Source organism: Pecten maximus, chromosome 19, assembly GCF_902652985.1.
Source record: "Pecten maximus chromosome 19, xPecMax1.1, whole genome shotgun sequence".
In the NCBI taxonomy this organism is placed as follows: domain Eukaryota; kingdom Metazoa; phylum Mollusca; class Bivalvia; order Pectinida; family Pectinidae; genus Pecten; species Pecten maximus.
The window spans coordinates 28844627-28858615 of record NC_047033.1 but is presented as its reverse complement, the minus strand read 5'-3'; the positions used below and the strand labels follow the sequence as shown (position 1 = coordinate 28858615).

Here is a 13989-nt window from a genome sequence, read left to right as displayed (position 1 = left end):
GAGATTTCTCCTGTTTAATGTTTTATCAGTATTTTGTGATTCATACCAAAGAATTTGTTGTAGTTTTAATGAACTTGTCTACAAATATAAGATATCACACATTTTCATTTAAACTGTAAAACTTTCCTTCTACATGTGCCTATTGTAATATGCTTTATGTTTATGATGATTTTCATTTTCCACAAAACTTGTTGTGTTTAGGGAGGAATTGTACGTAACTTTGACAGTGATATGATGAATTATCTGGGGCAGGACACAGGCTTGGATACAATAAAACCTCTCAATCACCATCAACAGTTTGTATAGTTAGTTAATCCTTGTTATACTGTCACCATCTACAGTAAAACCTTGTTATACTGTCATTATCTACAGTAAAACCTTGTTATACTATCATTATCTACAGTAAAACCTTGATTGTTATACTGTCACCGTCTACAGTAAAACCTTGTTATACTGTCACTATCTACAGTAAAACCTTGTTATACTGTCACCATCTACAGTAAAACCTTGTTATACTGTCACTATATATACAGTAAAACCTTGTTATACTGTCACCGTCTACAGTAAAACCTTGTTATACTGTCACCATATACAGTAAAACCTTGTTATACTGTCACCGTCTACAGTAAAACCTTGTTATACTGACACAATCTACAGTAAAACCTTGTTATACTGACACAATCTACAGTAAAACCTTGTTATACTGACACAATCTACAGTAAAACCTTGTTATACTGTCACCATCTACAGTAAAACCTTGTTATACTGCCACCATTCGACAGTAAAACCTTGTTATACTGTCACCATCTACAGTAAAACCTTGTTATACTGTCACCATTATACATTAAAACCTTGTTATACTGCCACCATTATACAGTAAAACCTTGTTATACTGTCACCGTCTACAGTAAAACCTTGTTATACTGCCACCATTTTACAGTAAAACCTTGTTATACTGCCACCGTCTACAGTAAAACCTTGTTATACTGTCACCATTACAGTAAAACCTTGTTATACTGTCACCATTACAGTAAAACCTTGTTATACTGCCACCATTCGACAGTAAAACCTTGTTATACTGTCACCATCTACAGTAAAACCTTGTTATACTGTCACCATTGTACACAGTAAAACCTTGTTATACTGTCACCGTCTACAGTAAAACCTTGTTATACTGTCACTATCTACAGTAAAACCTTGTTATACTGTCACCGTCTACAGTAAAACCTTGTTATACTGTCACCATCTACAGTAAAACATTGTTATACTGACCTGTTTCACAAACCCCTGACTCTGGAATTAAATTTCATCTATTGTAAGAAATGGAGGAATGTTAGGTTATCATTGTTTGTCGTATTTTTCTTCTTTCTGTTTTCTGAAAATATGCATCTTATTTATTGCATAATATATAATATTTCATGTTACTATTTATAGCCATTGTTTCCTCGATAAAACTTTGTTTCATTTTTGTATGCCCATTACTTCCTTGCCTTTTCCCCCACATTTTGTTAATTGGTAATTAAATGAAAATATTTAAAGAATCATTTTCTTTTAGTGTCATGGTTTTATATTCTGTTTGATTGTCAGAGTATCTTCTGGCCCCTACACCAGATGTTAGACATTTCACCAGAGAGATGTCTGGTGCGAGGCAAAAATTCACTACATGTATAACCAGTATATAACATGGAGTTCGCTAAAAATTCACTACATGTATAACCGGTTTATAACATGGAGTTCGCTGACAGAGTACTAAATTACTGATTAATACATTTTTAGGGTTCTAAAAATATCTCTTATGACACAAAATCTTTGCACTGATAACCATTTTTGTATGAAATCCAAAAAAGTCATCAATGATACACATATGATGGTTGATTTGTTACCATCATCAGATTCATCTTTATCCCTCGTCTGTCATTTATCAAATCATTTAAGCAGATCAGTCTTACATAGAACCAATGGAAATCATACAGCGGCTTCAAGATCCTTTTGGAATCTCTTGTTTGGTAATCAAATACAAAGTTGCTTGATAAAAAAAGAAATATCATAAAATAATATAATTTATTCTAATTAATACCAAATATTTTGGGAAAATGACCAATTTGATTTTAGTTTGAGTTTAAAGGTACGCACAAATTCTTAATATGTGCTTCGTTCATTTCAGCTATGGAATATCTTTTATAAAATATTAATTTCAAAAAGTGATAGTTTAAAAGCTTTATTGATATTTTAATCAGAACGTGTTATAATGTGTTATGATATCACAGAGAATCTATCAATTTTGGTTATCATGCATAAAAATAGAAATATTTTTAATATTCCTTGTATAGTATTTTCTGTATACAAATACATGTATATATAAGTTTTGAAAGGTTCTAATCTTGACTAATTTACTGTTATCAGTAAAGTGTGGAACAATCAAAATAACCAAGCAAGTGCTGTATTCATCATCAAATATGTATTTATCCTCATATAAACCCCTCCCCCTAGTGTAAAAGTTAAAGTATTCATCCTCATATAAACCCCTCCCCCTAGTGTAAAAGTTAAAGTGTTTAAGTTTGGAGCTAGCTTATTTATGAACCACTTTTACCTAACTGTTATCAGAATTGATTCTTCTGCGAAAAGGAATAAGGCAGCTAATTGCCTTTGAATACAGTACTCATAATTTTAGTTTGGACAGTCAAGGTTTGGACAATAATTTTAGTTTGGACAGTCAAGGTTTGGACAATAATTTTAGTTTGGACAGTCAAGGTTTGGACAATAATTTTAGTTTGGACAGTCAAGGTTTGGACAATAATTTTAGTTTGGACAGTCAAGGTTTGGACAATAATTTTAGTTTGGACAGTCAAGGTTTGGACACGGTCCATAACCAGGTATATTGTAATTTTATTGCATCTTACTAATTTTGATGGTGCTATACAACGTTTAAAATCTTCATCCTAATAATAATATTTTAGATTTTTTTTCCTGTAATAGGCAACATGTTGTCATTCCTTATGGTGAAGCATTGGATAATTTTTGTAGAGGAGGAATAACTTGATATCAAGTGTTTTAGGAATCGGACCAAAGTTTCACTGATTATCAGTCTGCACATCAATGTATATTTACTGTATTTATCCTCAAATAAACCCCTTCGTCAATTATAATAGTTAAGAACCTTATTTATCCTCAAATAAACCCCTTCGCCAATTGTAAAAGTTAAGAACTGTATTTATCCTCAAATAGTCCCCTTCGCCAATTATGATAGTTAAGAACCGTATTTATCCTCAAATAGTCCCCTTCCCTTTAAAATAGTTAAGAACCGTATTTATCCTCAAATAGTCCCCTTCCCTTTAAAATAGTTTTAAATTTCAATACTGTATTTTTCCTAAACATTAAGCCCCCTCCCTGAATATAAAAGTTTAGCAGTAAAGTTTGGGAGGGTTTGTTTGTGCATTATTTAGCTAACTATTTCAAAATTCATGACCATACTAAAATCAAGAAGGGAGATTTTTTGTGGATAAATACTGTAGTTTGTAAGTTTTCCTGCGGTGTATTTGTCAGTTTGAAAATTAAAATCATGAAAAATGCTTTGATACTTTTAATTCATGTAACATTTCACGTACTATAATATAAATCCTCTATTGATACATTACAAATGTAGTCAAAAGCTGTACGCATCAACTCATTGAATTTAAGATGGCAAAAATATGAAGAAATTTCTATGAATCAAAAAAAGGTCAAAAGAATAGATTTTATTGGCAAGTTAGTAGCAGGGAATTTTTTTAATGTTTCAATTAGTGCGACCGGTATTAGAAATAATTTTTTAGTCACAGTCTAAATGTACAAGGTTTATAACACTTTGGGATGTTAATTGGCTAACCTCAGATTCTAATTTGTGTTTATCATCATCATCATTTAAAAGAATTTATATTTAAACATTGACAACTGATATATTTTATTTTTTAAGTTTAAATCTATGCTTGTGGTTTAATTCAATTCGTACAACAATTTGCAGTGTTGTTGAAAATTTTTATTTAATTCTAAAATTTCTAAGTGGGGAAATTTGTCGGGAACGTTAAGGTTATATGCTACCATACATGTGAATGTACTTGATTAAGAGTTGTGTCCCTTAGTGTAATCTCCATTTATACCAGATATTTGTCTTCACATTTAATAGAGGTTTCGCAGCACGGTATAACACATAGCCTTATAATGTACAGACAAGTTTGTATCCCTTTACCGTTGTAAATTACAGTTTTGTTAACGCTTTCTGCTCTCGGCTAATGTATCTCAAAAGTCAGTCACTGTTAAACAGGGCATTCTCACACTGTCATATTTTCACCATGAAAAGAGAGTAAAAGCTGGATTAATAGTAAAAACACTTATAAATCAATTTGCTGCACTTCAAACTGACATTTGTTTATAGCAGCTGTCAAAAATATTTCTATTAATACTAAACATTTTAAAAGGCAAAATTTTGATACCAAGAGGTAAAACACAACATTATATTTACATAGTAGAACTCGACCGGTAGAGCATCCGGCTAGTGTTCGGAGGTCCCGGTTCGAACCCCAATCTGGCTGTGCATTTTCCCACTCCTACTACATTCATAGCAACACGTAATGTATACATAATTTTAGTAAAGTTATAGGCTAGTCAACTTATACTACACCTGGTGAAAATATGATGGGATGAAAATTTCATGGTTAACGAAATAAATTCCATATTTTATTTACTGTCCCAGCCGACATTATGTGCGGTACATCAGGTGATGGTGTGTGTGTAAAATGCTGAAATAACGCCATATTTTGTTTAATGTCCCTCCCAACATTATCTGTGTTATATCGGGTTTGGATGTATGTGCATACATGTAGTGCTGAAATAACGCCATGTTTTGTTTAATGTCCCTCCCAACCTTTTCTGTGTTATATCGGGTTAGGATGTATGTAAATAGTGCTGAAATAACGCCATGTTTTGTTACTGTCCCCCGACATTATCTGCGATATTCCATGTTAACACTGGCGTGTCCCCCGACATTATCTGCGATATTCCATGTTAACAATGGCGTGTCCCCCGACATTATCTGCGATATTCCATGTTAACACTGGCGTGTATATATAGTGCTGTATCCCCACATTTACTAGCAACTGTTTGTTAACGTTATTCCTACTCAATTTTTGTACAATAAAAAGGGCAATGTTTTGCTGTTTACAAGTCAAGTGTCCGTGTTTTTATTAGAATTTTTAGTCCACTATCTGATGATGCTCTTAAGGTGTCCCGACACTTTATCTCTAGCCCTCCACCTCCTGGTTGCGAGTTTGAAACCTATGTGGGGCATTTGCCAGGTACTGACCGTAGGCCGGTGGTTTTTAGGTCATCTGACCCGAAGGGTCAGGATGACCTATAGTCATCATGCTTCGTCCGTCGTCGTGCGCCGTCCGCCGTCCGCCGTGCGCCGTGCGTCGTGCGTAAACTTTTCACATTTCAAACTTCTTCTCAAGTTCCACCAGTGGGATTGAGCTGAAACTTGCCTGAAATTATCCTGAGATGGTCCTGACCAAGTGTTGTTATTTTTCGTGTATGTCCGAAATCCAAGATGGCCGCCATAGCCGCCATTTTGAAAACACATTTTAAACTTCTTCTCCAGTTCCACCAGTGCTATTGAGCTGAAACTTGCCTGAAATGATCCTGAGATGGTCCTGACCAAGTGTTGTTATTTTTCGGGTCGGTCCGAAATCCAAGATGGCCGCCATAGCCGCCATCTTGAAAAACACATTTTAAACTTCTTCTCAAGTTCCACCAGTGCTATTGGGCTGAAATTTGCCTGAAATGATCCTGATATGATGCCGACCAATTGCAAGTGTTGTTATTTTTCAGGTCGGTCCAAAATCCAAGATGGCCGCCGTGGCCGCCATCTTGAAAAACACATTTTAAACTTCTTCTCCAGTTCCACCAGTGCTATTAAACTGAAACTTGCCTGAAATGATCCTGATATGATCCTGACAAAGTGTTGTTATTTTTTGGGTTGGTCTGAAATCCAAGATGGCCGCCATATCCGCCATCTTGAAAAACACATTTTAAACTTCTTCTCAAGTTCCACCAGTGCTATTAATCTGAAACTTGCCTGAAATGATCCTGATATGATCCCGACCAAGTGTTGTTATTTTTTGGGTTGGTCTGAAATCCAAGATGGCCGCCATATCCGCCATCTTGAAAAACACATTTTAAACTTCTTCTCCAGTTCCACCAGTACTATTGGGCTGAAACTTGCCTGAAATGATCCTGAGATGATGCCGACCAAGTGTTGTTATTTTTCGGGTTGGTCTGAAATACAAGATGGCCACCATGGCAACCATCTTGAAAAAACATTTTAAACTTCTTCTCCAGTTCCACTGGTGCCATTGAGTTGGAAATTGGTGAGGATTTTAAGGAAGGAGTGCCAACAAAGTGTTAATATTTTTCCGCCTTGTAAAATCATTGACTTGGCAGCCATGGTGGCCATTTGTAACATGATTGTGCAATCATGGTTTTCCTGAACAATGCCTATTTTAAACTTCTTCTCAAATTCCCCCAATGGAATTCAGCTGTAACTGTAACCAGAAATGATCCTGAGATGGTCCTTACCAAGTGTTGTTATTTATTGGATCGGTCAGAAATCCAAGATGGCCACCATGGCAAACGGCGCCACTATATACTTGCTACAGAGAATACATACTACAATTTTATCAGGTTTTTAATTTAGAGTCAGATGACCGTTAAGGCCCCTGGGCCTCTTGTTTAGGTCATCTGACCCGAAGGGTCAGGATGACTTATAGTCATCATGTTTCGTCCGTCGTCGTGCGCCGTCCGCCGTTCGCCGTCCGCCGTGCGTAAACTTTTCACATTTCAAACTTCTTCTCAAGTTCCACCAGTGGGATTGAGCTGAAACTTGCCTGAAATGATGCTGGGATGGTCCCGACCAAGTGTTGTTATTTTTCGGGTCAGTCTGAAATCCAAGATGGCCGCCACAGCCACCATTTTTAAAACACATTTGAAACTTCTTCTCGAGTTCCACCAGTGCTATTGAGCTGAAACTTGCCTGAAATGATCCTGAGATGATCCCGACCAAGTGTTGTTATTTTTCAGGTCGGTCAGATATTCAAGATGGCCGTCATGGCAACCATCTTGAAAAACACATTTTAAACTTCTTCTCCAGTTCCACTGGTGCCATTGAGTTGGAAATTGTTGAGGATGTTAAGGAGGGAGAGCCAACAAAGTGTTGTTATTTTTCGGCTTCGTAAAAAACTTTGACATGGCAGCCACGTCGGCCATTTTGTAACATGATTGCGCAATCACGGTTCTTCTGAACAACACCTATTTGAAACTTCTTCTCAAATTCCACCTGTGGGATTCAGTTCTTACTTACCAAAAATGATCCTGAGATGGTCCTGACCAAGTGTTGTTATTTTTCAGGTTAGTCAGAAATCCAAGATGGCCGCCATGGCAACCATCTTGAAAAACACATTTTAAACTTCTTCTCCAGTTCCACTGGTGCGATTGAGCTGGAAGTTGGTGAGGATGTTAAGGAGGGAGAGTCAACAAAGTGTTCTTATTTTTTGGCTTTGTAAAAATTTTGACATGGCAGCCACGTCGGCCATTTTGTAACATGATTGCGCAATCATGGTTCTTCTGAACAACACCTATTTGAAACTTCTTCTCAAATTCCGCCGATGGGATTCAGTTCTTACTTACCAAAAATGATCCTGAGATGGTCCTGACTAAGTGTTGTTATTTTTCAGGTCAGTGAGTAATCCAAGATGGCCGCCATGGCAACCATCTTGAAAAACACATTTTAAACTTTTTCTCCAGTTCCAATGGTGCAATTGAGCTGGAAACTGGTGAGAATGTTAAGGAAAGATAGTCAACAAAGTGTTGTTATTTTTCGGCATCGTTAAAACTTTGACATGGCAGCTAAGGTGGCCATTTTGTAACATGATTACGCAATCATGGTTTTCCTGAACTATTTGAAACTTCTTCTCAAATTCCACCAGGGGGATTCAGCTCTAACATACCAGAAATGATCTTTAGATGATCCTGGCCAAGTGTTGTTATTTATGGGTCAGTCAGAAATCTGAGATGGCCGCCATGGCAACCATCTTGAATAACACATTTTAAACTTCTTCTCCAGTTCCAATAGGGCGATTGAGCTTGAAATTGGTGAGGATGTTAAGGAAGCAGAGCCAACAAAGTGTTGTTATTTTTTTGCCTCTGCCACGGCAGCCATTTTGTAACATGATTGCGCAATCATGGTTTTCCTGAACAACACCTATTTCAAACTTTTTTTCAAATTCCACCAGTGGGATTCAGCTCTTACCAGAAATGATCCTGAGATAGTCTTGATCAAGTGCTATTTTTCGTGTTTATCCAAATTCCAAAATGGCCATCATGGCCAACAGTGCCACTATACCTGCTACAGAGAATACATACTACAATAGTATAATGTTCTTTAATTTAGAGTCAGATGACCGTTAAGGCCCTTTGGCCTCTTGTCTCTTGGTACTCCTGCTTTCCTCACCTGGCATGTCCTTAAATGACCCTGGCCGTTAATAGGACGACGAACAAAAACAAACAAGCAAATTACATGATACAACAAGATTATTTGTGTTGGACACCATGATTCCTCTGGGATCACGAACGTGTATTTGTTGTCTTGTTTGTATAAGGTTTTCTCTGAAATCCTTGTAACACGATATGAATGTGAAGCTAACATGGGTCTTTTTTACTGGGAAAATATACACCATACCAGGTTGTTACCATGGGGAAATGATTGTAGCACTGGGGAAAAGGAATGTTATTGTCAAGGGTGGGCAGTACGAGGTCTGTCTTTTCCCTCTATTGTCAAGGGTGGGCGGTACGAGGTCTGTCTTTTCCCTCTATTGTCAAGGGTGGGCGGTAGGAGGTCTGTCTTTTCCCTCTATTGTCATGGGTGGGTGGTAGGAGGTCTGTCTTTTCCCTCTATTGTCAAGGGTGGGCGGTTGGAGGTCTGCCTTTTCCCTCTATTGTCAAGGGTGGGCGGTACGAGGTCTGTCTTTTCCCTCTATTGTCAAGGGTGGGCGGTAGGAGGTCTGTCTTTTCCCTCTATTGTCATGGGTGGGTGGTAGGAGGTCTGTCTTTTCCCTCTATTGTCAAGGGTGGGCGGTTGGAGGTCTGCCTTTTCCCTCTATTGTCAAGGGTGGGCGGTACGAGGTCTGTCTTTTCCCTCTATTGTCAAGGGTGGGCGGTACGAGGTCTGTCTTTTCCCTCTATTGTCAAGGGTGGACGGTAGGAGGTCTGTCTTTTCCCTCTATTGTCAAGGGTGGGCGGTACGAGGTCTGTCTTTTCCCTCTATTGTCAAGGGTGGGCGGTACGAGGTCTGTCTTTTCCCTCTATTGTCAAGGGTGGGCGGTACAAGGTCTGTCTTTTCCCACTATTGTCAAGGGTGGACGGTACGAGGTCTGTCTTTTCCCTCATTTGTCGGTTCATTGTGATGTCATGTGCATCACAGAATGACTGGATATTTATAGAGTACTGTCATCCGAAGATTTACTCAAACATTCACATTGACACAACATGAGCTTGGTGTTTGATACATACAACTTATGGACTTTGTTGAAGATTTTGATTGTCCATTTTGTAAATGTACTAGTGATAAAGGGCAGTAATAAGATCCTGATACCTTACTAGCTCAGGCTAGTGGGAATTTCCCTTTAGTCTAGTGGTAGGATGTGGAGAGTATCGGTCACCTTATATATTAATTACTAGCTCAGACTAGTGGGAATTTCCCTTTAGTCCAGTGGTAGGATGTGGGGAGTGTCGGTCACCTTACTAGCTCAGGCTAGTGGGAATTTCCCTTTAGTCCAGTGGTAGGATGTTGAGAGTTCAAGGTCACCATATATATTAATTACTAGCTAAGACTAGTGGGAATTTCCCTTTAGCCTAGTGGTAGGATGTGGAGAGGATCGGTCACCTTACTAGCTCAGGCTAGTGGGAATTTCCCTTAGTCTAGTGGTAGGATGTGGAGAGTTCAAGGTCGCCGTATATATTGATTACTAGCTAAGACTAGTGGGAATTTCCCTTTAGTCTAGTGGTAGGATGTAGAGAGTATCGGTCACCTTATATATTAATTACCAGCTCAGGCTAGTGGGAATTTCCCTTTAGTCCAGTGGTAGGATGTGGAGAGTTCAAGGTCACCTTACTAGCTAAGACTAGTGGGAATTTCCCTTAGTCTAGTTGTAGGATGTGGAGAGTATCGGTCACTTTACTAGCTCAGACTAGTGGGAATTTCCCTTTAGTCCAGTGTTAGGATGTGGAGAGTATCGGTCACCTTACTAGCTCAGACTAGTAGGAATTTCCCTTTAGTCTAGTGGTGGGATGTGGAGAGTATAAGGTCACTTTAATAGCTCAGACTAGTGGGAATTTCCCTTTAGTCTAGTGGTGGGATGTGGAGAGTATAAGGTCACTTTAATAGCTCAGACTAGTGGGAATTTCCCTTTAGCCTAGTGGTAGAATGTGGAGAGTATAAAGTCACCTTACTAGCTCAGACTAGTGGGAATTTCCCTTTAGCCTAGTGGTGGGATGTGGAGAGTATGGGTCACCTTATTTCAGGCTAGAGGGAATTTCCCTTTAGCCTAGTGGGGGATGTGGAGAGTTCAAGATCACCTCGCTAGTTCAGGCTAGTGGGTATTTCCCTTTAGTCTAGTGTTAGGATGTGGATAGTATGGGTCACCTTATTTCAGGCTAGTGGGAATTTCCCTTTAGCCTAGTGGGGGATGTGGAGAGTATCGGTCACCTTACTAACTCAGACTAGAGGGAATATACCTTTAGCCTGGTGTGTAGGAGGTGGATAGTATGGGTTTCCTTATTAGTTTAGACTAGTGGGAAATTCTCCTTTAGCCTGGTGGTAGAATGTTTGCCTTGAGAGCGAGAGATCACTAGTCCGAGGTCCTACGAGGGTAGAATGTTTGCCTTGAGAGCGAGAGATCACTAGTCCGAGGTCCTACGAGGGTAGAATGTTTGCCTTGAGAGCGAGAGATCACTAGTCCGAGGTCCTACGAGGGTAGAATGTTTGCCTTGAGAGCGAGAGATCACTAGTCCGAGGTCCTACGAGGGTAGAATGTTTGCCTGGAGAGCGAGAGATCACTAGTCCGAGGTCCTACGAGGGTAGAATGTTTGCCTGGAGAGCGAGAGAGATCACTAGTCCGAGGTCCTACGAGGGTAGAATGTTTGCCTTGAGAGCGAGAGATCACTAGTCCGAGGTCCTACGAGGGTAGAATGTTTGCCTGGAGAGTGAGAGGTCACTAGTCCGAGGTCCTACGAGGGTAGAATGTTTGCCTTGAGAGCGAGAGATCACTAGTCCGAGGTCCTACGAGGGTAGAATGTTTGCCTGGAGAGCGAGAGATCACTAGTCCGAGGTCCTACGAGGGTAGAATGTTTGCCTTGAGAGCGAGAGATCACTAGTCCGAGGTCCTACGAGGGTAGAATGTTTGCCTTGAGAGCGAGAGATCACTAGTTCGAGGTCCTACGAGGGTAGAATGTTTGCCTTGAGAGCGAGAGATCACTAGTTCGAGGTCCTACGAGGGTGATTTGTATTTCTCATTACATTGGAATAGAAATGAGTTAAAGAGGTGAAAATTCGTTTAAAAAAAAAAATCTTTTTTTCCTCATAAATATATAAAATAGAATTTTCTAAGCAATTTACAGGGAAACAGTCACAGCTCTATACAAGAGAGGAGTTTAAATACCACCTCAGTCAGGTCAACGGAGAATACAAACAACAAAAGAAAAGATAAAAATGACAATATTTTGATATTTTAATTTTTGATTAGACTTATCCGGTATAGAGTTTTTCCTCATTATATCACATCAATACAACAACATTTTTTTCATTAATAATTATTTTGAAGTTACATGACAATATATACTCGTATTACACAACAGATCACATTTGGACCGCCCGTCACCTCACACGATTCAACTTTTATAATACAAACATGACGTGGTATCATAAATGTGGCAGATAACACAAATACACAACTATACCGGTCGCATTCACGATACTACAGGGGTTAAATTCACTAACTCAATATCCTGGAATATATCTCTCCTCTGTACAAGGGCAACACTTTCGCTCTCTGGACACTTGGAATGTGTCCATCCTCGATATTCCAGGGGTTAGGTTCACTTTCGCTCTTTGCGCCCCTAAAATGTGTCACGACAGACCGAAGGCACACGACTAACTTTTAGATTGATATTTGGAATTAAAACATGACCAGTTACTAGCCGACGAATTCTGAAAATTACAGATAAGCAACAACCAAGTTCAAAGCCAGTCAATTTAATTATTTGGTGACCCTGAGATTCGTTTGATAAACATGAAAGGGTCACACCATTTTTTTTTTTTTTTTTTTTTACTACATTTCATCCACAAGGTGGAAGTGACTGGGCGATGTATCACAACACTCACTTTCGCTCTCTGTACCCCTGGAATATTGAGGATGTAACGGAAGTAAATATCATAAAATCGTGAGACAAAAAATTTAACTGCGAGACAAAATTAAATTGTGAAACAAATCCTAATCCCGATACAAATAAATTCTAATTGTGACAAAATAAGGTCATGACACAATTAAAATTTAGTAATGACAAAAATGAAATTTAATTATAACACAAAAACTTAAATCGTGACAAAAAAAAAATGTATGGTTATCATGATTTGATCACAACAAAATTTTCTTTTCTTTTCGTGGCATGAAGAAAATTTAATTGTGACATAAGTAAAACTTATTGACTACCATGTAGCTTAGCGCCTTATCAGCATCTGTTTATCATAACCCAACCAGAACATTCTGGCCATAATTCCTGTATGATTAAAACCATCGCTACTTATAACTGCTTTGAAACTATTTACTATTGAAAGCCTAAAGGCTCGTGGTATATCAAATTATTGAACTTGTTTAATTCCGCATTACAAGCCGCTCAAATATCAGGATCCTCCATTTCTCCTTTGAGTAAATAGTGTCAAAGTTTTATAAATAGTATTTGTTTTAACTGCTAACATGGGAATTGTTGGTTATGTGATGAATAGAATCTTATACTCATGGCAATTCGAATAGAATCATATCTTAATTTGTGCTCCCGTTTCGTAAATTACTCCGAAACATCTTGACTTAGCGGATTCATGGCAATCTGATTAAAAACATATCTTGATCTGCACTCCGTCCCGTAAATTACTCCGCTACATCTTGAATTAGCGGAGCGTAGTTTACGGGACGAGAGAGCAAGATATAATTTTAATTAGATTGAAACTCATGGATATGAATACTGAATTAAGGTTGAATAATTTGCTATGCCACAACCCTTGAGGCGAGTGCCTTATAAAATCATTTAGGGAGTTTAATCAATTCCATATTACATATTCACGAGGGGAAGATTTTGTTTATAACTCATATCTATGAAATTATAAGTAAAAACTTTCAAATTTATTTCTACAAAAGACAAATTTCGACTCGGACGGTACGTTATTCTCTGCAGAGACAATCATGCAAGTGCAACGTCAGATACATTTTGGCGTCATAAAATATTTAAGAAAGTGTCTATGCAGACATGACCTACAACCTTTATGACAGGGTAGAAGGGCACTCTGGTGACTAATTATCGAGGCGGATTACTGGCTTATATCAGTTTTGATAACTTTCTCAAATTCGTGATTCAGATACGTTGTACAGGCCTACGTTTTTTTTTTCTTTTGGTTTCCGTAAAATTGATAGGATTTTAACAAAACTGAACAGAATTTCTGTAAGCACACTTAACATGTTCAACAAATAACACATACAGACTGGAATGTACGTGGCTCTGCGTTTCATTTTGGTATATGTGCATGTCTTAAACGTTTTGATATACTAGCAACCAGTCTCTGGTTCCCCTTCGATCAGGTCTTCCTGTTCTGGCTTTGTCCCAGCTAACAAGACTAAATTATGATGATCTTAAAAC

At 38.3% G+C, this 13989-nt stretch overlaps 1 long non-coding RNA gene across 2 annotated transcripts; it reads left to right on the top strand.

Annotated features, from left to right (window-relative positions):
- The first annotated feature begins 1169 nt into the window (after nt 1-1169).
- LOC117317715 lies at nt 1170-5196 on the top strand. 2 transcript variants are annotated; one of them, XR_004530235.1, is made up of 2 exons: nt 1170-2784; nt 2851-5196. It is a non-coding gene; the product is annotated as an uncharacterized LOC117317715 (long non-coding RNA). The 2 variants fall into 2 exon arrangements; XR_004530234.1 differs by having other exon boundaries at nt 1170-2817.
- The last annotated feature ends 8793 nt before the right edge of the window (nt 5197-13989 follow it).